The sequence below is a fragment of the Elephantulus edwardii genome, unplaced genomic scaffold (assembly GCF_000299155.1).
Source record: "Elephantulus edwardii isolate Elephantulus edwardi_28Jun2011 unplaced genomic scaffold, EleEdw1.0 scaffold00051, whole genome shotgun sequence".
NCBI classification, from domain to species: Eukaryota; Metazoa; Chordata; class Mammalia; order Macroscelidea; family Macroscelididae; genus Elephantulus; species Elephantulus edwardii.
The window spans coordinates 15,980,400-16,003,209 of record NW_006399801.1 but is presented as its reverse complement, the minus strand read 5'-3'; positions in this window follow the sequence as shown (position 1 = coordinate 16,003,209).

Below are 22,810 nucleotides of genomic sequence, written 5' to 3'. Positions count from 1 at the left end.
GAAGTTTAACTTATAGCAGGAAAGACAGACAGATCACCCCCACCATCTCAACAAGTCAGGCACGGATCTAGGCCATAAAGGTGGGCCTAACAGAGTACCAAACAGACAAAAAGGCTACATGATTCCACCTAGAGATGCAGAGCTGGTTTCATGGAAGACCATGTGCTGAAGAGCAGTTGGTGGCTTGTTGTTTTGGGGGGATTTAGGCTTGTTGGGGGCTTTTTGGCAGAACTGAGAGCAGAGTCTTGCACAACAGAATTAAACAGAGCCAAAGAGTGAGGGTGAGGCCAGATCAGAGAGCACAGGAGGGAGTGGCAGAAATCCTGGGTCAGACTGGAACAAACGTGGAAGGGTGGATCCTGGAGTTTTATTTACTCTGGTGGTCAAACCAGCAAATAAGAGGGAAGATCAGGAAGGCAGGTGCTTCTCAAAGATGATTGTCTTGGAACTAGACAAAGGTGTGGACTGAATAATAGTGCAGATGTACTAAATGGCACTATATTGATTTTAAAATGATTACTTTTTAAAAAAGATTATTTTATATTTTCTTGCATATAAAATAAATATATACTGTGTTTCACACTTTCCTTCATTTGCATTATGTTTCATTCCATACATTGTGTCTTAGAAAATTACTCCCCATTGAACTGTTCCCACCATTACCAGTCTTTTCAGGCCACCACTGAATCTTTCCCATTTCCTTTACTCACCCTCCACCCATATGATGCAACCCTGTGATTTTACCCCCTGCCTACACTCACCCCTCTGCTCCCACCCCTTCCCACCTTGGACCCCCCATACACGTTTTACTAGTGTTAGTTATATACTAAATAAGTTTTACCTCAGTACACTTTTCCCCCAAAGATAATTCTGGAAAAGTGAAGAGGACTAGGTGAGGAGGAGAAGACAAAAGCAGGAGTTCTTTATCTTTCTGTGGACTCTCACTCAGGATAAATGTCCTAAGTGTTAACATACTATTACAAAAGAAATACTCACCGCAATCCGAGAGGTACACGGTTTGAATCCACCAGATGCTCTGCTGGAGAAGGTGGGACAATCTCCTCCTGTACCAGTCAGATCTGATTTGACGGTACACACACATACACACACACAAATAATAAAATAAAATGTAAAAAAAAGAAATGCTGAAATTCAACTACTAAAATATAGATTTTGTAATATGTAATATAGAAGAATAGATATGGAGAAAGGACACAGCGTTGAAGCACACCTTTCTCAACTTTTGACTATGCAGTGTTCCCTTGATCTATTCCTAACACCGCTTCTTTATAGTTTTGGCATGAGCACAATTAAATGTTCTGGGATTCCCATTCTTCTCAACGTTAGCCATCATTTCTTGTGATCCATACAGTGAAATGCCTTTGCATATTTAATAAAACACAAATATATATGCTTCTGGTATTCTCTGCTTTCAGTCAAGATCCATTGACATCAGCAATGATATCCTTGCTGCCACAGCTTCTTCTAAATCTAGCCAGAATTTCTGGCACTTCTCTATCATACTGTTCTGTTTTTAAATCATTTTCAGCAAGATTTTACTTGCGTGTGGTATTAATGATACTGTTCGGTAGTTTCCGCATTCTGTCAGATCACCTTTCATGGGAATGGGAACAAATATGGATTTCTTCCAGTCACTTGACCAGGTAGTTGCCACCCAGCTTTCTTGGTACAATCTGGTGAGCATATTCAGAGCTGCATCTGTTTGTTAGAATACCTTAATTTTGGCCAAAGCCTTCGGTGCAACTTGAACTATTCCCTTTATTACCATTGGTTCTTGGTCATATATTACTTTCCAAAATGGCTCTGTGTCAGCCAATTCCTTTTGAGACAGTGACTGTGTGTTCCTTCCATTTTCTCTGGATAGTTTCTGGATCATTCAAGATTTTGCCCCTGGCATCGTTGAGTATGGCAACTAGAAGCTTAAATTTGTTCTTCAGTTCTCTCTTTTTGAGAAATGTTGAGTGAGTTCCTCCCTTTTATCTTCTGACTCCAGCTCTTTGGACATTTTGTTAAAATATTTTGCTGTGTCTTCTTGAGTTGCTCTTTGAAACCTGTTCATCTCTTCCATGACATCATTTCCCCCTCCCCCCTTTGTTTTGGCCACTTTATTTTCTAGTGCAATTTTCAGAGTTTCTTTTTATATTAATTTTGATCTTTTTTTAATTGAAATTTTAATGAAAGTTTACAGAAACTTTCGATTTCCTTTCATACATTGTTGTACATTTTCCTCCCTGCCCACCCTTCCCTCAGTTCACCTCTCTCTTTGAAAAGAAAAAAAAATTATTTCATTGTTATACAATCCCTCCAGCCCCAGAGTCCACTTTACTATGCAGTTCTTATTCTCAACTCTTGTCATAAAAATAATGCCTAATCATATATTCCTTTTATTTTTTTTAAAGAATCTTTGTTTTTATTTTGGAAACAAAAAGTGATGAGAGTTCTCAGGCTTCCTTTGTTCATATTTCACCCTCTCCCCCCTAGTGAGACAGAAAGTGGTGCAGTCAAGGTTAGGCCAGTAGATACAGAGAACAAACTCTGTAGAAAGAACCACAAGCATTTGTGAGAAATTCTTACAAGATAGGAGGAAAAGTTTCATGACAAATTTGTACTAGATTGTTGTTGTTATAGTTAGGTGTCATCAAGTACAACTCCATAGCAACCCTATAAACAACAGATTGAACCTGGTCCTATCCTGTGCCATCCTTACACTTCCTAATATACTAGAGCCCATTGTGGCAGTCACCATGTCAATTTAACTAGTCAAGAGTCTACTTCTCCTTCACCTTTCCAGGCATCATGTCCATATCCAAGGATTAACTCCTTCTAGTCCCATGTCCAAAGTATGTGAAGCAAAGCCTCATCATCTCCACTTCCAAAGAGTACCCTGGCTGCACCCTCTCCAAGATATATTGGCTTGTTCTTTTGGCAGTCCATGGGATGTTCACTACTCTTCTCCAACATTGTAGCGCAAAGGTATCAATTCTTCTTCTGTCATCCTTATTCATTGTCCATCTCTCAGATACCAGGATAGCAACAGACTAATGTCTGTCTGTAGTTGTTCTACTAAAATGTAATCCTCAGGTTTGACCTTATAGCCCTTAGGGAGCTCTAATGGTGAAGAGATGTGCTACCAACCTAAAGGTATGCAGTTTGAATCCACCATCAGCTCCACAAGAGAAAGATGGGCAATCCTTTCTTCTCTGAGGAGGTTCTACCTCTGAAAACCTGCTGAAGGGACAGCTCTGAGTCAGTTCCTACAATGGTAGATAACAACAATCCTTAGGGTTGTAAAAGGCCAAAGAAACTTCCTACTTTATGCTAATTCAGACTTTCACAGTTAAGCAATTGTCTCTCACCTTCAAACCCTTTTATCATTGATGTGCCAGGCTGGAGGCAGAAATTTCTTCACCTCAGAAAGAAATTCCACACCCATTAGCAGTCACTGCATTCTTTTCTCTTTCCCTAAACTTGTAGTTCTTTTTTACAATTCTATTTGTGAGGATTTACTCTTGGGGGTTCTAGAGAAGTTGGAAGGCTAGGGAGGAAGTGATGACACATGTTTTTCTGCATGCTTGCTGTTTCTGATAGGCTCTCTAGCAACACCTCTTTACCTGACTTCATTTTACAGTTTTCCAAACAATCATAGAATCTCTCATTGTACTTCATCAGAGACACTAGCACCAGTCAACATTAGCATCAACCAAATATCTCCTATACATTGAGATGTGAATTTCATTTTCTAGAAGATGCTAGTTTTATTTTGTTTTGTTTTTTTATTTTATTTTATAAATTTTAATGAACATTTACAGAGATTTTGGATTTTCATTCATTCATTGTTGCACTTTTTTCTTTACCCCCCCCTTCCCCCAGTCCGCTCCTGTCTTTGAAAAGCAAAAGATAAACTGCTATGCTATCCCCCTAACCCTGGCTCCGACCCTGCCCCCTTTCCCCACCCCACCCCGAATGCATTCCAATATGCAACCTTAGTTCTGGATTCCTGTGATAATCATAATATGCTATCATCATATATTCCTTTTAAACTGTTCTCTCCCCCATCTGTTTCAATGCAGTATACATTATTTATGCCCCCTTTTCTCAAGTTCTCCCCAACCCCGATGTCAGTACCATTTTACAACAGTGGCAGTATGCAATATTTATCCTTTTGTGATTGAGATATTTCACTCATCATAATGTCCTCTAGGGTCACCTATTTTGTATACTATTTCATTAGTTCCTTGTTTTTCAATGCTGCGTAGTATTCCATTGGTGGGAGTGTAAAATGGTGCAGCCACTATAGTATGTGTTTTGGTGCTTTCTCAAAAAGCTGGAAATAAAAATATCATTTGACCCAGCAATTCCACTATTGAGAAAATACCCGGAAGAAAGCAGAGCCTCCATCCAAACAGATGTATGCACACCCATGTTTATTTCTGTGTTATTCACGATAGCAAAGAGATGAAGCAATCCAAGTGCCCATCAACAAACAAATGGATTAAAAAAAACCTATGGTATATTTATAAAATGGAATGTTTCACGACACTGAGAAACAATGAGCTCATAAAACATTACACAGGTGACACTAGAGAACATTGTTATGTTGTCGTTAGGTGTGGTCCAATCACCTGTGACCCATGACGAGACCTAGATGTCTGCTCTGTCCTGAGCCTGTCTCACTCCAACACACCAACCCCCATTGCCCCAGTTGTTTATCAGTCCATCTCATCCAGGGTCTTCCTCATTATGCTGAGTGAAATATCTCAGTCACAAAAGGACAAACACTACATAACATTGGTGCTAAAAATAGGACAGACATGCAGGGATATTGAGGCAAGAACAGGAAAAGAGTGCATGGATAGATAGACAGATAGATAATGAACACTGCATTAGAACAGATGAGGGGAACAACTAACCAAAGGGAATATATGATTAGGCATCATATGTATGACAACAATCTGGAACAAGGGGTCCACTGCAGGGAAGGCTAAGGAAGGCGGAAAGGAAAGGCAAAGAAAATGTGCAACAATGAAAATGAAATTAATATTAAAAAGAGACTATCCCTTAAAGTTAGTAGTATTTGTCAGGTAAGCCTAGGGTGTGGCAAATCACCCTTAAAATTTGCACCAAAGAATAAGGGAACTGGTTGGGCAAGTCCTTACATTCTCAGGACAATAACTGCATCATAACTAGTCAAAGTTAAAAGTTGAAGCCCTTAGTAACAATGACTCAGGGATTCCAACCCTGAGGAGGTTATCCTGCTGCAACCACTATGTGGTGGTGTGGCCGCAGACCCAGACAAACCCTGTAAGGTCTTCAATTTGTAATTGTGTTCACATTGTAAACATGGGGGTTTTTTTTGCCAGCTTTTGTAGTCCTGCCTGCAATACTGACGGACTGTAACTGCCACAAATTATTTGATGAGGGTTTTGTCTTCAAATGGTACAGATGAAAACACTGGTCGTGGCTCAGTGGCTCAGCTTAGACACCATGCTGATGGTTTTCCTCATTCCAGAGTGAACTGTCTTTGCTCTGTTTTTGTCTTAAGAAAAGGGTTTGAACAGGGTTGTTTGAATCTACAGGGTCATCTTTCCACTAAAAACACACAGTCATACACATACAGAGAGGATGTGCATACAAACAAATGGTAAAGCTCTTAACACTGGTCCATTGAGATCAAGTGTAAAGAAATCCATTGTCTTAATGTTGCAGCTTTTCAATAGGTTTGACCCTTTCTCAAAAGGTTCTTTCTCTCACCTTTAGAGTCAGCTATTAAAAGGCCTTCAGTTACTTTTATCTCCAGTCAACACTAATTGTTGTTGTTAGGTGACATCAAGTACAACTCATAGTGACCCTATGAACAACAGGTCTCAGGTCTGACTCTTGTTAGATGCTGTGCCATCCTCAGTATTTCTGACACACTCAAGGTCATTGTAGTAGTCACTGGTCAGTCCACCTGGTTGAAGATCTTCTTCCACTAACCTTCCATCTTTCTGAACATGATGTCCCCTCTGAGGAATAGAATCCCCTAACAACCTGTCCAAAGTATGTGAGATGAGACTTTGTTAACCTTGCCACCAAGGAGAACTCTGGTTGTACTTTCTCTAAGACAGCTATTTGTTGTTTTGGCAGTCCATGGGGTATTCAGCACTCTGCTACAACACCAGGACTCAAAGGCATAAATTCTTCTGTCATCATTATTCACTGTCCAACTCTCAAATGCACAGTAAGTAATTGAAAAGACCATGCATGGCCTGAATCAGGTTCACCTTACTCTTTAAACTGACACAATTTCCCCTCAATAATTTCTAGAGGTCCCTGATTGCAGATTTTCCCGTGCTGTCTCTCTTTTAAAATTCATTGTTGCACATTTTCTCCTTCCCCCTTACCCCATTCCTCAATCGTCCCAGCAATGCACCCCTTGTTCCAGATTATCATACACATAACGCCTAATGATATATTCCTTTCTAACAGTTCTTCTGTCTGTTCTGATGCAGTGTCCATTATCTATAAACTCTTTTCCCATTCTCTCCCCATCCTCGCCTCTTTTATAATATTGGTGTTATGCAGTATTTGTCCTTTTTGACTGAAATATTTCACTCAGGAGGATATCCTAGAGGGTCACCCATGTTGTGTGATTTTTTGGAGTTCACTGCTTTCCTTTTTTTAAAATAATAAAACTGATTTCAATGAAAGTTTATAGAAAAGTTGGATTTGTCATTCATTCATTGTTGCACATTTTTTTTCTCCATCTTCCTCCCTCTTTCCTAGTTTACTTTAAAAAAATCATTGTTGCACAATTTCCTCCATTCCTCCTCCTTCCTCCTTTTCTTTTTAATTCAACCTCTTATTCTGGACTATTTCTTACATATAATGTCTAATCATATATTCCTTTTAAATAGTTCTTTGTTTCATGTGTTCCAATACAGTGGTCATTGTCTATCCACTCTTTTCCTATTCTTTTGCCAACCCCCCATGTCAGTCCTGCTTTCTAACAGTGGTGCTATGCGGTATTTGTCCTTTTGTGACTGAGATCTTTCACTCAGCACTATGTCCTACAGGGTCACCTATGTAATGTAATGTAATGTAATGTTTTATGAGTTCCTTGTCTTTCAGTGCTGTGTAATATTCCATTGTGTGACTATACCATAGTTTTTCTATCCAACAATTTGTTAATGGGCACTTGGGTTGCTTCCATCCCTTTGCTGGTGTGAATAATGCAGCAATAAACATGGATGTGCATATATCTGTTTGGATGGCAGTTCTGGATTTCTTTACAGTATAGTCCCAGTTCCTGTCTGCTGGCCTCTCTCTTCCCTTCTGAAAATTTCTATTCCACACCTTCTGCATGTGCCCAATGTTGCGCCTGATACAGGCCATGGTCTTTGCAATCACTTGCTATGCATCAGAGAGTTGGACAATGACTACAGAGGATAGAAGGAGAATTGATGCCTTTGAACTGTGGTGTTTGAGTAGAATATTTAATGTACCATGGACTGCTAAGAAAACTAACAGGTTCATCCTGGAGAGGGTTAAACCGGGCGGCTCCTTGGAGGCAAGGATTTCGAAGCTCCATCTGACATACTTTGGACATGTTGCAAGGAGGGACCAGTCCTTCGAGAGGGATGCCATGCTTGGGAGGATGGAGGGACAGCACAGGAGAGGAAGACCTTTTATGAGGTGGATTGATTCAGTGACTGAGGCAATGGGGGTAGGTGTATTGGAGACAGTGAGATTAGTACAGGATAGAGAGGGGTTTAGGGCCAGTGTACATAGGGTCCCTAGGAGTCGCAGGCAACTTGACGGCACATAACAACAACAACAACAACAACATATTCCCAGTAGCGGAATTGCTGAGTCAAACAATGTTTCTATTTCAAACTGCCTTCCATAGTAGTTGCACCATTTTACACCCCCACCAGCAGTGAATAAAGATTTCAATCTCTCCACAACCTTGCCAGTATTGGTTTTGCTGGCCTGCTAAAATTTACCATTGTTGCTGAGGTGAGTTCATTGTTTTTCAATGTTGTGTAATATCCCATTGTGTGAGTGTACCGTAGTTTTCCTATCCATTCATTTGTTTTTGGGTACTTGAGTTGTTTTCATCTCTTTGCTATTGTGAATAACACAGCAGTAAACATGGGTGTGCATACATTGATATGTCTCTTGACAATTTGAAGCAAGTGTGCTGATTGTGGATCCAAGTCAGATGAAATCCTTGAGAGTTTCAATCTTTTCTCCATCTATCATGATGTTATCTATCAGTCCAATGGTGAGAATTTTTGTATTAATAATGTTCTGATCATAGACTATAGGCTTCAGTATGGATTATATCTCAATATCAAGAAAATATAAATACCAGAATCATTGCAAATTATCCTGTGTGTATTAGAAATTAGTTTTTGCTTGTGAAGTTAGTGGGATTGAAGAAGCCACTAGAGTCAGCTAGAAACTCTTGCAGGTTTGCTCACCCATACATGAGCAGCATGTGAAAATCCGTGAGTCCAGCAACCTTGACTCTTTTGATGAACATAAGTATCTGATCCAAACATATATGCAAGATACTCACTAGAGGTTTTTATTCTTCTGCTACTAGTCACATCTTCCCTTAATAAATCTTTCACGGGAGATGATGTTTGAAATGTAAAAAAAACATCAGAAAGCTGGGGCTTTAATGAACTGAAACAAAGAGGTGTCTGACTACTGTGTACCAAATGGCTGTTTGTTCGTAATTTTATATATATATGTATATGTATATGTGTATATATATATATATATATATATAGTCACACACACATATATATGTATATATATTAAATAAATGTTGTAATTAGGTTCCACTGAGTTGACTATCATTGATAGCAATCCTATGGAAAACAGATTGAAACCTTTTCTTTCTCTGCCATTCTTACAATGTCCACCATGCTCAAGCCCAATGTCCGAGTCACAATGTCAATCCATCTTCTTGAGGATCTTTTTCTTTTTAGTTGACACTCCCTCCTTTCACCCCCTTCTGACAACAAACCCAAATTAATGACACAAAATCTTACAATATTGCCTCCAAGGAACACTGTGGTTGCACCTCCGTCAAGACAAGTGTTTGATTTTTTGGCAGTCCATGGTATATTTAATGCTATCCCTCAAAATTGTAATTCAAAGGCATTGATTCTTCTTAAGTTTTCTTTAATCATTGTCCAACTCTATTATCATGCAAATAAAGCAATTGAAAATATCATTACTTGGTTCCAGTGCACCTTAGTCTTTAAACTGACATCCTTTCTCATTAGTATTTTAAAAAGGTCCTTGACAGCAGGCTTGCCCAGCACACCATGTCTTGTGATTTCTTGACTACCCCTACAATGAATGTTGATTACGGATCCAAAGAAAAGTAAATCATTGGCACCTTTATCTTTTCTCCATTTATCATAATGTTGCATGTTGGACCATTTGTAACAATTTTTGTTTTTCTGATGTTGAGATGTAATCTGTATTGAATGCTGTAGTTTTTAATCATCTTCAGTAAGTGCTTCAAGTCTTCATCACTTTATGCAAACAAGGTGTGTCATCTACATAATGTAGGTTTTTAAAGAGTCTTCCTACAATCCCGATGCCATATTCTTCTTCATAAAGTCCAGCTTCTCTAATTATTTGCTCAGTATACAAATTGAACAGGTATGGAGAAAGGACACAACGCTGATGCATATCTTTCCTGATATTAGACCTTGCAATGTCTCCTTGTGCTGTTCAAACACAAGTACTTCTTGGTCTAGCTATAGGATTCTTATGACAATGACTAAGAATAATAGAAGAAGAATTGATGCCTTTGAGTTGTGGTGCTGGAAAAGAGTCTTGAACATACCAGGGACTGCCAAGAAAAAAAAATTAAGCCTGTCTTGCAGAGGGTGAAACCAGGTTTCTCCTTTGAGGCTAGGATTTTGAAGCTCCGTCTCACACACTTTGGGCACATGGCCAGGAGAGACTGGTCCTTGGAGAAGGACATCATCCTTGGAAGGGTGGAGGGACAGCACAGGAGTGGAAGACCATGGATGAGATGGATTGATACAGTAACTGAGGCAATGGGGGTTGATATGTCAGAATCAGTGAGAATGGCTCAGGATAGGGCTTCTGAGCTGTTGTACATAGGGTCTCTCTGGGTCACAGGCAATTAATTCAATGGCATATAACAGCAACAACAAACATCGATTCAAAAATTTAATTCACAGAAACCTCCTAGTACTGACAATCAGGTCAGGAGATGTATTGCACTGGGCAAGTCTGCTGCCCAGGACCTCTCCAAATTACTGAGGAGCAAGGATGTCAGTGTAAGGACTAAAGTGCACCAGATTCAGGCCATAGTCTTTTCTATCATTTTCTATGTGTCTGAGAGCTAGACAATGAATAAGGGTGACAGAGAAGAATTGACAACTTGGAGCTGTGGTGTTGGAGTGCTGAATATTCCATGGACTTCTAAAAGAACAAACAGATGTATCTTGGAGAAAGTGCAGCCTTAATGCTCCTTCAAGGCAAAGATGATAAAGCTTCACCTCTGATGCTAGGGGGCTGGTATTGGTTTCCTGTAAGGTCTGAAAGAGGAGCATCATTTTCACCTGTTCCTGGACAATTGCTCAGGAGATGGTGGATGCAATGGGCCTCAAATCCTGATGTTGATCAGGGTGTGACTGAACAAAGGCCCTTGTGCTGAGGAGGCAGCCCCAGGTCCAATCAGCATAAAGTTCACCGTTTTGGATCAGTGTCTTGTGGAAGTGAAAGGACTGAATTATAGCACAGTGTTAGAGAGCTGGTATCCCCTTACTAGACAGTGTGGAAGTATTGCTGACAGGTCCCAATCTGTGAGTCAGGAGTCAGGATGGAAGTTTCTCCTGGCTCACGGAGCTTCAGAGACCAATCAACTTGAGAAAGTAAGATAGCAGGTTGCTGTGTCACAGATTGTAAAGGTTGGTTTCCATGCAGGACAGCAGGCAGCTGGCTCAAAGGCTGTGGAAGCTGAAGAACTCTAAGAAGTGGTTGTCAGATGATGAACTGAATGTAAGATTCAGAGCAAGAAATGACACAGTGGTTGCAAGAATGAGCTCAAACATAGCAATGGCTGGACAGAACCAGACAACGTGTCATTCTCAGTGTGGTTGTTGTGAGTCAGATCCAACTCAACAGTGCCTAATACCACTCTCTCACACACACACAAATATACACAGACGTTCATGTATATAAATCAACTACCCTGCTGTCATGCAATTCCTTCAAGGCATGAGATCTTTCCTGACCAGAACCTCATTGCTCACAAGCCTCAGCCACACAGACCCAGCATTTCTATTTTCCCAAATACCCAAATACCCAAATACCCAGACCTCACAGAATCATTCTCACTTTAAGATTACATTTGGCAGTCTTCCAGGCAAAAACCAGGAGAGAACAAAGTGGATGAATGGGACCTTCTATGGATCAACTCCTTATGAACATCAAAAAAACCTTCTCCAATAGGGTAAAGAGGAAAGCCACAGACTGGGAAAAAATTTTTGGTAATGGCATAGGGGTAGCTCACAGAACTGAGAAAACCCTAAGAAACAGTAAGTTTCCATTAGAATCAACTTGATGACACTGAATACAGACTTTAGAATATACTTCTAATTCAACATTGTTTGTTAATTTTTATTTGCTTCACAAGGAATTACTAATTAATCTGATAACTTCTGAACTATTTTTAGGTGTTTTTTTTTAATCCACTACAATTAAAACTAAGGCTAAAGCCTTACCTTACACAACATGACACAACATGGATGACCCTGAAGGACATTATGCTGAATGAAATATGTCAGTCACGAAAGGACAAATACTGCACAGCACCACTGTGGTAAAGCAGGTCTGACATTGGGGGTTGGGAGAATACGATAAGAGTGGATAGATAATGAATATTGTATTGGAACAGATGAAGGAAAGAACCGTTTGTAGGGAATGTATGATTAGGCATTATATGTACAACAGCCCATAATAAGAGGTACGTTGCAAAGAGGACTGAGGGGAGGAAGGTACAAAGTTGTACAACAATGAATGAATATTTTTTAAGAAAGAGTAAACTGGGTAAGGGGGAGGGGAAAGAGAGGGGTGAAGTGTGTAACAGTGAATGAGTGAAAATCTAAATTTTCTGTAAGCTTTTGTTAAAATCACAGTTAAAATCTTTTATTTAAAAAGCTTCATCTCACATACTTCAGGCATGTTGTTAGGAGAGACTATTCCCTGGAGTGGGACATCACATTTGAAAGGCAGAGGTTCGGTGACAGAGAGGAAGATTCTCAATGAGAAGGATTGACACAGTGACTGCAGCAGTGTACTGAAGTAAGTCATACATGAGGATAGGATGGGGTTCAGATCTGTTGTTCTCAGGGTCGCTGTGAGTCATACCTGACTACTACCTACTAGTCATATCTAGTACTTAACAACACCAACCACCACCACGCTGATTCTTCTGAGTTTCATCCCCATATACCTAATAAGGCTCCTTTTTCACACACATATAGCACACCCTTTTAGCACTTTGATATAAGTGGAACTTTAATACTATAACTTGAGTAACTCTTCTTGTAGATGTAGCCATTCTGGGTCCTAGGAAAACTGTCCAGTTTTTGGCAGCCGTGATACCCTACTTTTTATCTATCTATCTATCTATCTATCTATCTATCTATCTATCTATCTTCCTCCTTACCTACCTATCTACCAGCACCACACATTCCTAGTTGTCTATAGCGAGTCTGGCTGACTTGTATGTTGTGCAGCTCCAGAAGTTTGAATCCACCAGTGACTCTGAGGAAGAAAGATCAAAGTTTCCTCTCATTGCAATTTACAACCTTGGATGTTCTGAATTGTAACTGATTCTACGGTAGTGAGCTGAGTTGATTTGAGTCCTACACTATCTCTGTGATCTGCTGCAAACAGCACTACAGTGACCAGAGGGTTTTCCTTGGCTGATTTTCAGAAGTAGAAAACTTCAGATCTCCACTATGGGTGGTGACTATTCATGGGGTGCACTGACTGAACTTGAACTTGGGTCTTCTGTGTGGAACGTGAGATAATTCTACCACTAAACTCCAATGCCTCCGCCCTGCATGGGGGGCCTTTAAAAAGGTCACCATCTGCAAGGACAGCATTAACTCCTCCTGAAAAGGTGTGTGACAATATTCATGGAGTACTGCCAAAGGGGTAGTTCACCTGAGCTCTGGCAGGCAGAGCTTTCTCGGGGTCGGCCACAAATTTAGTCCATCTAGAGATGGAGCTGATACTCTGTGACCCACCACCCACCCCAGCTTGGCTAGAGGTGCAGGGGGACAAATATCGAAAGATACTTCAAGATCGACTCCCAGCTGAGGACAAAAGCGGGACCTCTGTCTGAGCAAAATGAAACTGTGTAACACAATGCTCTGCCTCTGTAATACAGTGGAGGTGCCTTCCTCACCACTCCGGAGCTCAGCCTCTGCTCCCCCATAGCGGTGATGACAGCCATCTGACTGGAGAAGGAGACCACAAATTATAAACTACATGTCACAGAAAGGAGAAAAAAGCAACAGAGAGCGTGACTGAATTTACTGACGTCCAGTCTGCACGCAAAGTCCAGTATATTCTGGTTATTGAGAATTTGCATCCAACATTGTTCTCTAATCATCAAGCGTGGAAGTGAAGTGCCTATTTGAGCCCATTTGCCTCTGGAGTTGAGCTGAGAACGGTAGCAGGCTAAGTGGAAGTTAACTTCATTCTCCGGCTGATTGCACTGCGGACCCCTAGGTGGTGCTGATTCGCAGTCAGTGTTAAGCAGTAATAGGAAATGAGGCAAAGCGGGGAGGAGATCTGAAAGATCGAAAAACCTCTTTCATCTCTCAAATTACAATTCCCAGTGAGGTTACGTTACAATACAAATCGGCTTGCAATTTGTGTGATAGGTAAAAGTTCACCGCTTTACTCTTGTGTTAGCTTGTAGAACTGTGGTTGCAACGGGAAAAATAATCCACTCCCAAGCAGAACAAAGTACAAGAGGCATGGGGCCAAGTCCCAGTACTTAGAGAAGGAGGACTGCAGGGGAAAGGAAGGAAGACATTGACAGGGCAATGGTAGCACAGAATAAAGCATGTTTTTCTGCAAAAGGTCAGGGCTTCCTGCAAAATCACAAGCCCTAGAGTCAACTAGGGAGAGGGAGTAGGAGGATGAGAAAGACAAGCGTCTCACCTCACCCCTAGTGCTTTCTCTCCACAAACTCACGTTTCTCTTCTTTCTAGTTCCCCAAGCCCACCCAGGGCATTCTGGTGGCCTAGTGGTAAGAAGTTATGCTGCAATCTCAAAGGTAGGTGGTTGGAATCTGCCAGCTGCTCTGTAGGAAAAGGATAGGCAATGTCCCTCCTCCTGTGTGATTTACTGCCTCTGAAAACCCATTGGAGGATCAGCTATGGCTCAGTTCTCACTCGACGACACACAACAAGCCCACCTAACAGTCCTTTTCATGACTTTTGTTTCCCATCTAGCCTTCCTTGGATGCGATGCTGAGACCACAAGTGCTATGTGCCAACGAGTTGCTCGTGACTCATAGCAATCCTATGCACAAAAGTTCTGTGTACAGCCCTCCTTTATCCTGAGCCAATCTGATGTCTCTGATGCACCTCCCCCCATTACCTCAGTCACTGAGTCAATCCATCTCACCGAGGGGTCTTCCTCTCTTGAGCTGTCCCCTCCACCCTCCCAAGCAAGATGCTTCTCTCTACGGACTGGTCCCTCCTTGCAACATGCCCAAATTAAGTCAGACAGAGCTTCAGAATCCTTGCCTCTAAGGAGCAGCCTGGTCTTACCCTCTCCAGGATGAACATATTTGTTCTCTTAGCGGTCCATGGTATAGTTAATACTCTTCTCTAGCACTTCAACTCAAACATAGACATAAGCTAGTTAAGCCTCAACTTTAAAACTTGGATTACCAAACTTTGTTATTATTGTTAAGTGCTGTTGAGGTGATTCCTCACAGTGACCCCAGAGGTCGGAGCAGAACAGCCTCAGGAGCATTTTTTACGCTATAATGTTACAGGAGCAGATCACGAAGTTCTTGCTCTCACAGAGCCGCTGAGGAGGCCCATGACTGGTCTTTCAGTCAGCAGCTGAGCCCTTAAGCAGAGTGTCACTGTGGGGTTTGTTTTAGGCACAAGAGTGAAATAACCGGTTGTCTGAACTTGTTGTCTCTAGTCTGGGATTATCTGAAATATAAATTACCTGAGCTACGGGGAAATGATTGATTAACAACATGACCGCAACAATGAAGTCAACAATTGTTTGAATTTGAATTTGAATGGCAACAATTGTGAGGATGGTGGCAGGATAACATAATGTTTTGTTGTACATTGTGTCCCTATGAGTTAGAGCTGGCTCACCAACATCTAACCACAAAAAAGAACATTAAGAACCTAACAACAGTAACCTACTGAAAAATCAAGAAAGCGTCCACACAACCTGTGTAGGAGGTTGGGAGTAGAACTGGTTCTGAGCAACTCTACTAAACCCACCAAAAATACTACAGTGGCTTCTTCCAAGACTTGATCCCAACTTGGTGATAAATCATTTTCTACACTATCAAGATGAGAAGCAAACATCCTTGTCAAAACTCAAAGAGAGGCAAAACTCTAAACTACAGACATATATTATGGATTTAAGGAATTCTGGTGGTACAGTTGTTTAGTATTAAACTTCTAACTAAGAGGTGAGCACTTAATACTCATCAGGCACTCTGTGGGAGAAAGGGGTGACAGTCTGCTTCTATAAAGACTTTTGTGCTAGGTACTGTTGACTTAGAACTGACTCGTAACTATAGTTCATGATCTGACTCCAGTGGGTTTTCAGAGGCTGTAAATCACATGGGAGGAGGTTGTCCATTTTCTTCCTGTAGAGCAGCTGGTGTATTTGAACCACATGTGTTTGGGTTGGTAGCACAGTTCCTCACCACTAAGCTACCAAAGATCCCTTATATACATTTTAGTAGCAGCAAAAGCAACCATTTTAACTGTACTTTCCAAGCTCCTCACTTGTTAACTTTTACAAAAATCCACACTTCCTTGAGTTCGGCGCCATTGCAACGAATCCAGCTTCTGACACTAACTATAAAAAGAGCAAGTACAGCACGGGGATGGTTGAGTCTGGCCTCAACTAACCACACAAGGGCCTCACCCCCCACCCCCATCAACAACATCCACAACACAAAACAGATTTCTGAGAGGCCAGACATGTCCCCCATACTCCCTCTCTGATTTTCAACTAATTCCAACAAAAATTCTACTGCTCTACTGGGTCCAGTCTGTATGGATCACAACAAATTGTGGCTAACCTTGAGAACAGGAATCCCAGAGCACTTAATTGTGCTCATGTGAAACCTATTCTAAAGTATGTGAGATGGTCCAAAAAGCAGTCCTCACAACAGAGCAATGAAACACTGCGTGGTTCAGAATCAGGAAATGATTGCATCAGCAGTGTGTACTGTCTCCAAGCCTTTTCAATCTATTTGTGGAACAGATCATTCAGGAGGCTGAACTTTATGAGGAGAAATATGGCATCAGTACTGAAGGAAATCAACAATCTGCATTATGCAGATAACACAACCTTGCTTGCTGAAACTGAAGACTTGAAGTATTTGCTGCAAAAGGTCAAGGACTACAGTTATGCAATATAGATAGAAGCTCAACATCAAGAAGACAAAGATTCTCACCATTGGGCCAGCTGCGAGCACCATAATAGATGAAGAAGAGATTGAGATTGTTAACAATTTCAGCTTGCCCCGGTCCACAATCCACACTGTTAGCACCAGCAATCAGGAAATCAAAAGATGAGTCACATTAGTTAAGTTTGCTGTCAGGGACCTCTCCAGAGTGCTACAGAGCAATGATGTCAATCTAGAGACTAAGATGTATCTGATCCATGCCATGATCTTCACAATTACTTGCTTATGCATCAGAGAGCTGGACAATAACTAAAGCTGACAGAATAAGAATTGACGCCTTAGAGATGTGGTTCTGGAGACAAGTATTGAACATATTATGGACTGCCAAGAGAACTTGCAGGTCTTTCCTGGAGAGCGTGAAACCAGGCTGCTCCTTGGAGGCAAGGATTTTGATGCTCCATCTCACATACTTTAGCCATCAGGGAACAGTCCTTGAAGAAGGACATCATACTTGGAAGTGTAGAGGGGCAGTGCAAGAGAGGAAGACCCTGGATAAGATGGATTGACACAGTAACTGAGATAATGAGGGTAAGTGTGTCAGAGGCAGTGAGATTAGCTCAGGATAGAGCAGGTTTCAGAGTTATTTGGCACAGGGTCTCTATGAGTGAGAGTCAACTCAATGGCACATAACAATAACAACAGAATCAGAAATCCACTGCAATAGCTACACAGACCTCAAAGAAACATAATCACAATTACGAGGTTTATTAAGGAAGTAAACAGGTTCCCAAACAATTCAGGTTGGCAATAGGACAACTTCAGTCAGGACAGCTTCTCAAAGCATGCTCATAGGCCCTTCAGGTTCAGGCTTGTAGCCTTAGGTTGGTGTTACAAAGCTCTGCTAGTTCTGCCAATTATGACGTCTCTCCTCAACCCCCTGCCTCTAGCCCTCTGACAACCTTGCACAAAGTCTCCTGCCTCTGGGTACTTGGGGCAGGAGTCTCAAGGTCAGTTCTGTCTCATATTGAGTCTCTGGTTCTCTGCCATGGCTATTGCTACCCTCTTGTAGGTTTTTATCTGAGTGGCATAGGAATCTCTGGCCCCAAAGGATGGGCACTGCATTCTTGGCTTCTTCTTTCTGGATGGAACTTATGGGGTCAGTATCAACTCATGTTAAGGATTGAATGTACTGCCTCTTTTCTCTGAAAGGAGCCTTGTTGGTACAGCAGATTAACCTTTACGCTGTTAATCAAAAGCCAGAGATTCCAGTCTCCCAGCCACGTGGCAGAAGAAAGCTAAGTCTAGTTTCAAAAAGATTTACAGCCCTGGAAACCCTACACGGTCATTCTATTGTTTTGCAGCGCCATGGTGAGGCCGAATACACTCAGTGGCATTGAGTTCCTTCTCCAAAACATACATTTTTTTCTTGGGATGTAATTCTGTCTGAAAAGAAGATTTTATTTGTTATGTTAATGAGGCAGTAACAGTGTAGAACGCATCCTAAGTCTAATCTTTTCTGAGTTATAAGGAACGGCACAGACAGACAAAATCTTACACTCATTTCCACCTTGTGACTTAATGGTAAAGAGTTGTGCTGCCAACTTAAATGCAGTTTGAATCTACCAGCTACTCCACAGGAGAAACATGAGCAATCCTCTCCCAGATGATTTACAACCTCTGAAAACCCCTGGAGGTCAGCTATGAGTCATTCTGACTCAACGGTGCATAAAACAATATTGTCAATAAGTCAAAACTCAGAGCTGACCCTCCAGTAGGGTTTTGGAGGCTGTAAATCACATGGGAGGAGACTCCCATTTTTCTCACATGGAGACTCTGGTGAATTCAGACTGCCAAAGAGGTGCTTTGGGAGTAGGAGCACAACTTGCTATGGGCTATACAAGCAAGCACAAAAGGGGCAAGACTGATGCCTCCTGGAGATCACCAAGGATTACCAGCTACAGGAACAAGGACCTTCCTTTACAACTGACAGAGGAAGAGAGAGAGACGTCCCCCCAGAGCTAGTGTGCTTAATCCAGACTTCTAGATCCATAAACTGTGAGAAAATGAATTATTTGTTAAAATACCTATTGGGATATTTGTGTTACAGCAGCAGAAAGGAACTGAGGTAGTGTGTCATCTAAGCCAAATACTTAATGAGTTATTAATCAGTTTCTTTATCTGTAAAAGAAGAATAATGAATCCTCAACTTAAGGGTGTCATAAGAATTAGGTGGAGTCTGGCACATGGCAAGACTGAAGGAGCAAGAAACTTCCATCAAAGGTTCCTGAGAGAGCCCCGGAGCATTGGTGGGCAGATACAGAAGTGTGTCTATCAGCAAGTTCCCTCTGTGGCTCCAGGTCTCAGAAAGAGGGAAGGAATGTCTTTACTCCTTTGAGGGCTCGTTTCTAGCAAATAAACTCTTCCTTGTAAAGGAAAAACAGCATTACCTCATGCTGCAGTTACACAACTGGTTATATAACTGCTGAAGAGGAAGTATGTGTCTATGGAAGCCTGAGATTTGCAGAATCATGTGCAACTGTTTGAAGATGTCAGATTTCCTCCTCAACTACATAGTAACAGCCAGAAAGACAGAGTCCAGAAGATTCTGATTTAAGAGCTGGTCAAGATACACTGGAATACAAACTGTTAACCCATCCTATTTAGAAAGACAAAAGATCAGAATTGTAGGCTGGGCCAGGTGGCCTTGGAGAAATATGCTCTACAGACCAACAGCATCCACAACACCTGGGATCGTGAATATGGAGACCCTCAGGTCCCACTCCAGACCTGCATTGGTGGCAAGATCTCCAGGTAATTCTGTATCTGATAAATGTCAGTACCATTGGTTTAAGATCTCTAAGCCTTCCTCTTTAAATAGAGGAGCCAATATGGCTATTAAGCAAATCTGAAAGACCAAGTGACGGTGTGGGAGTCAAACTGCTGAAAACTGAACTCCATTGAAGGTGAGAATTCCACTTCAGGACCACCACTGTCCTCAATACATATTCACAGTGAATAAAACATTAAACAGAACCTACAACCTCTCTATAGCTCTATCTTCTACCCAGTCATTCCATTTTCCTTCTAGGTAGGCTAAATCCCTTGCTTTTAGTTGGGGAGAGTGAGACTCTTTCTCTTACAGAGCCTGCAGGATTTAAGATCAAAAAGCTCAGTCTAGCTCCCTCTCAGCAAGTCACTCTAACAAGTCACTTAAGGCTATATAATCATGTCTCTCTCTGGAATGTCAGGAACTTGTCAGTTATACTTTGAGTCTTGGGCTTCAGCTGAAATTCTCGGGCAGGATTCTGTGGCAGTCTTCCAAAGCTGAAGGTCTGTAGATGGACTCCATCTGGCCCTTGACCATTTTGCAGCCATCTCGTTCTCTCTTCAGTGTGAATGTCACACTGTTGAAGACTTCCGTTTATGTGGGCCATTCTGACTGCTCTAACAGGAGTCCCTCAGCATAACTAGGTTCATAATAATTGTTGTTAAGTGCTGTCCAGTCAACTATGTCTCATAAGAACCCTTTGAAAAACAGATTTGAACCCTGCCCTCTTCTGTGCCTTCTCACCACCTCTGATATACTTGAGCGCATTGTTATAATGGCTGTAACAATAAAATGTCAATCTACTTTGTTGAGAGTCTTTCTCTCTTTCACTGACCCTCCACCTTTTTACATGCATGATATCCTTTCCCAAGGACTGGCCTCTCCTAATTACATTAGTGCCCAAAGTGTGTGCGATGAAGCTTCGCCTACCTCACGTCCAAAAGGCAACCTGTCTGCATTGTCTCCAAAGCATATCTACTGACCCTCTTGTCAGTCCACGGGATAGTTCCCAACTATCTAACTTCCGAACTCAAAGGCATCGATTCTTCTTTCATCCTTATTCACTGTCCAACTTTCAGACGCCTAGCAAGTAAATGAAAAGACAATGGCTTGAATCAGGTGCACCTCAGTCTTGAAATAAACATTACTGCTCTTTTGACCTTGGAAGTGGTCCTTAGCAGCAGATTTTCCCAACGCAACACATCTTCTTATCTCTTGATTGCTGGAGCCTAGGATGTTGATTATGTATCCAAGGAAGACAAAATAATTTACAACTCCAATCTTTTTTCCATCTATCATGATCCTGCTTGCTGGCCCAGTGGTGAGGACTTTTGGTTTTTTGATGATGAGGCTGCAAGCTTTGATTTTCTGAAGGAAGTGTTTCAAGCCCCTTTCCCTTTCAGCAAGCAAGGTTGAGTCATCTGCATAACTCAGGTTGTTGGTAAATCTTCCTCTGGTCCTGATGCCACATTCCTCATGAAGGCCAGCTTCTCAAATTATATGCTCAGAATACAGACTGAACAGATACGGCGAGAGGATACAGCCTAGACTCACACCTTTCTTGATTTTAAACCATGCATTTTAAACCTTTGCTCTGTTTGGACAACAGTCTCTTGGTCTAAGTATGGTCCTAAGATCCAAGAACACACCCTAAATGTGTAGTCCAGGCACCTCCTGGGATTGGCATTCCCTCTTCTCAAACTTCAACTCTGCTAAGAGCTTTCAGGTGCCATGCCGGTGACTCCTGTAAGGCACCTGGAGAACAGCCATCTTGAGAGGGCGTGCTCCAGGATGACCAAGAGCCTCACCTGCAAACAAGGATAAAGCAATACAGATATGTTTCTGAAATTTCCTAAAACATGCTCGTAAAGTACTTCCAGCGGCCCCTTGTAGAACAACTGCGCATGTGCTAAATGGGCTTAGGCCCATCCCTCCTTCAATGAATAAACATGATGATATTTTTTCCTTTTGATACACTCTTTCAAAAACCTTATTCTCTCCACGAATAAACATAACATACTCTCCATGCTGCTAAAATCTTTAAAAGAATTGCTTCTTCCTTTGTGCCGCGAGTCATGAGCTAATGCTGCCTTGTCCTTCCACGTCTTTCTTTGCAAAGTATTTTTCCCTAAAAACCCTCTTTTTTTTGCTTGTGTGAGGCAGCCTGCACTCCTGTTTTGCTATTCTTACTTAGTGGGAGAAAGAATCCAAATTTGAGGAGTGCACTGGAGACCTTTTTTGGGAACTACATTTGGGGAATATTTTTTCTTTATTTGTTGTGGAGTCGTAGACGACTCATAGCGACCCTATGAATGAAAGACCTGAACACTTGTATAACTTACATCGCTTCTCTAAGTTCACAGAGTTTCCAGAGGCAAGCTGTTAAGCTGTTTCGGACGTGGATGTCACGCCTGCTTCCAGGAAGTATTTAGGGAATACAAATATTCTATTGAAAAATGAAGCACTTAATATTAGAAGCAGCGAAAGAGTGGGTCCTAGCACATTTAAGTATGCTCATACAAAACCTATACCTAAATCAAACAGTAGTTGTCCAAACAGAGCAAGGGAGCACTGCTTGGTTTAAAATCAAGAAAGGTGTGTGTCAGGGTTGTTTCCTTTCACAATACCTATTCAATATATGCTGAGCAAGTCGTATGAGAAGCTGGACTCTATGAAGAAGAATGTGGCTCAGGATTGGAGGAAGACTCGTCAACAATCTGCATTATACAGTTGAAACAATCTTGCTTGCTGAAGGTGAGGAGGACTCGAAACACTTGCTATAGAAGATCAAGGACTACAGTCTTCAATATGAATTGCATCTGAACATCAAGAAGACAAAAATCCACACCACTGGACTGGTAAGCAACACCATGATAGGTGGAGAAAAGATTGAAATTGTCAATGATTTCGTCTTACTCCACATTCACCAACCAGCAGTGAGCAGATTGTCGTCGTTGTGTGCCGTCAAGTTGAGACTAACTCATAGCTGACCCTCCAGTGGGTTTTCAGAGGCAGTAAATTTCACAGAAGATTGTCCATGCTTTTTCTGTGGAGCATCTGATGGATTCGAACCACACACCTTTGGGATTGCAGCATCAGAACACCCAGCCATTAAATTCAGTTGAGTGAGATTAAAACAGTGTTAAGCGTAGTCTAGTCAATAAGCAAAGAGATGGAAACCACCCAAGTGTCCATTAATAAATGAATGGATGGAGAAGCTGTGGTATATTCACACAATGGAATACTATGCAGCACTGAAAAATAAGAAACCCATGAAC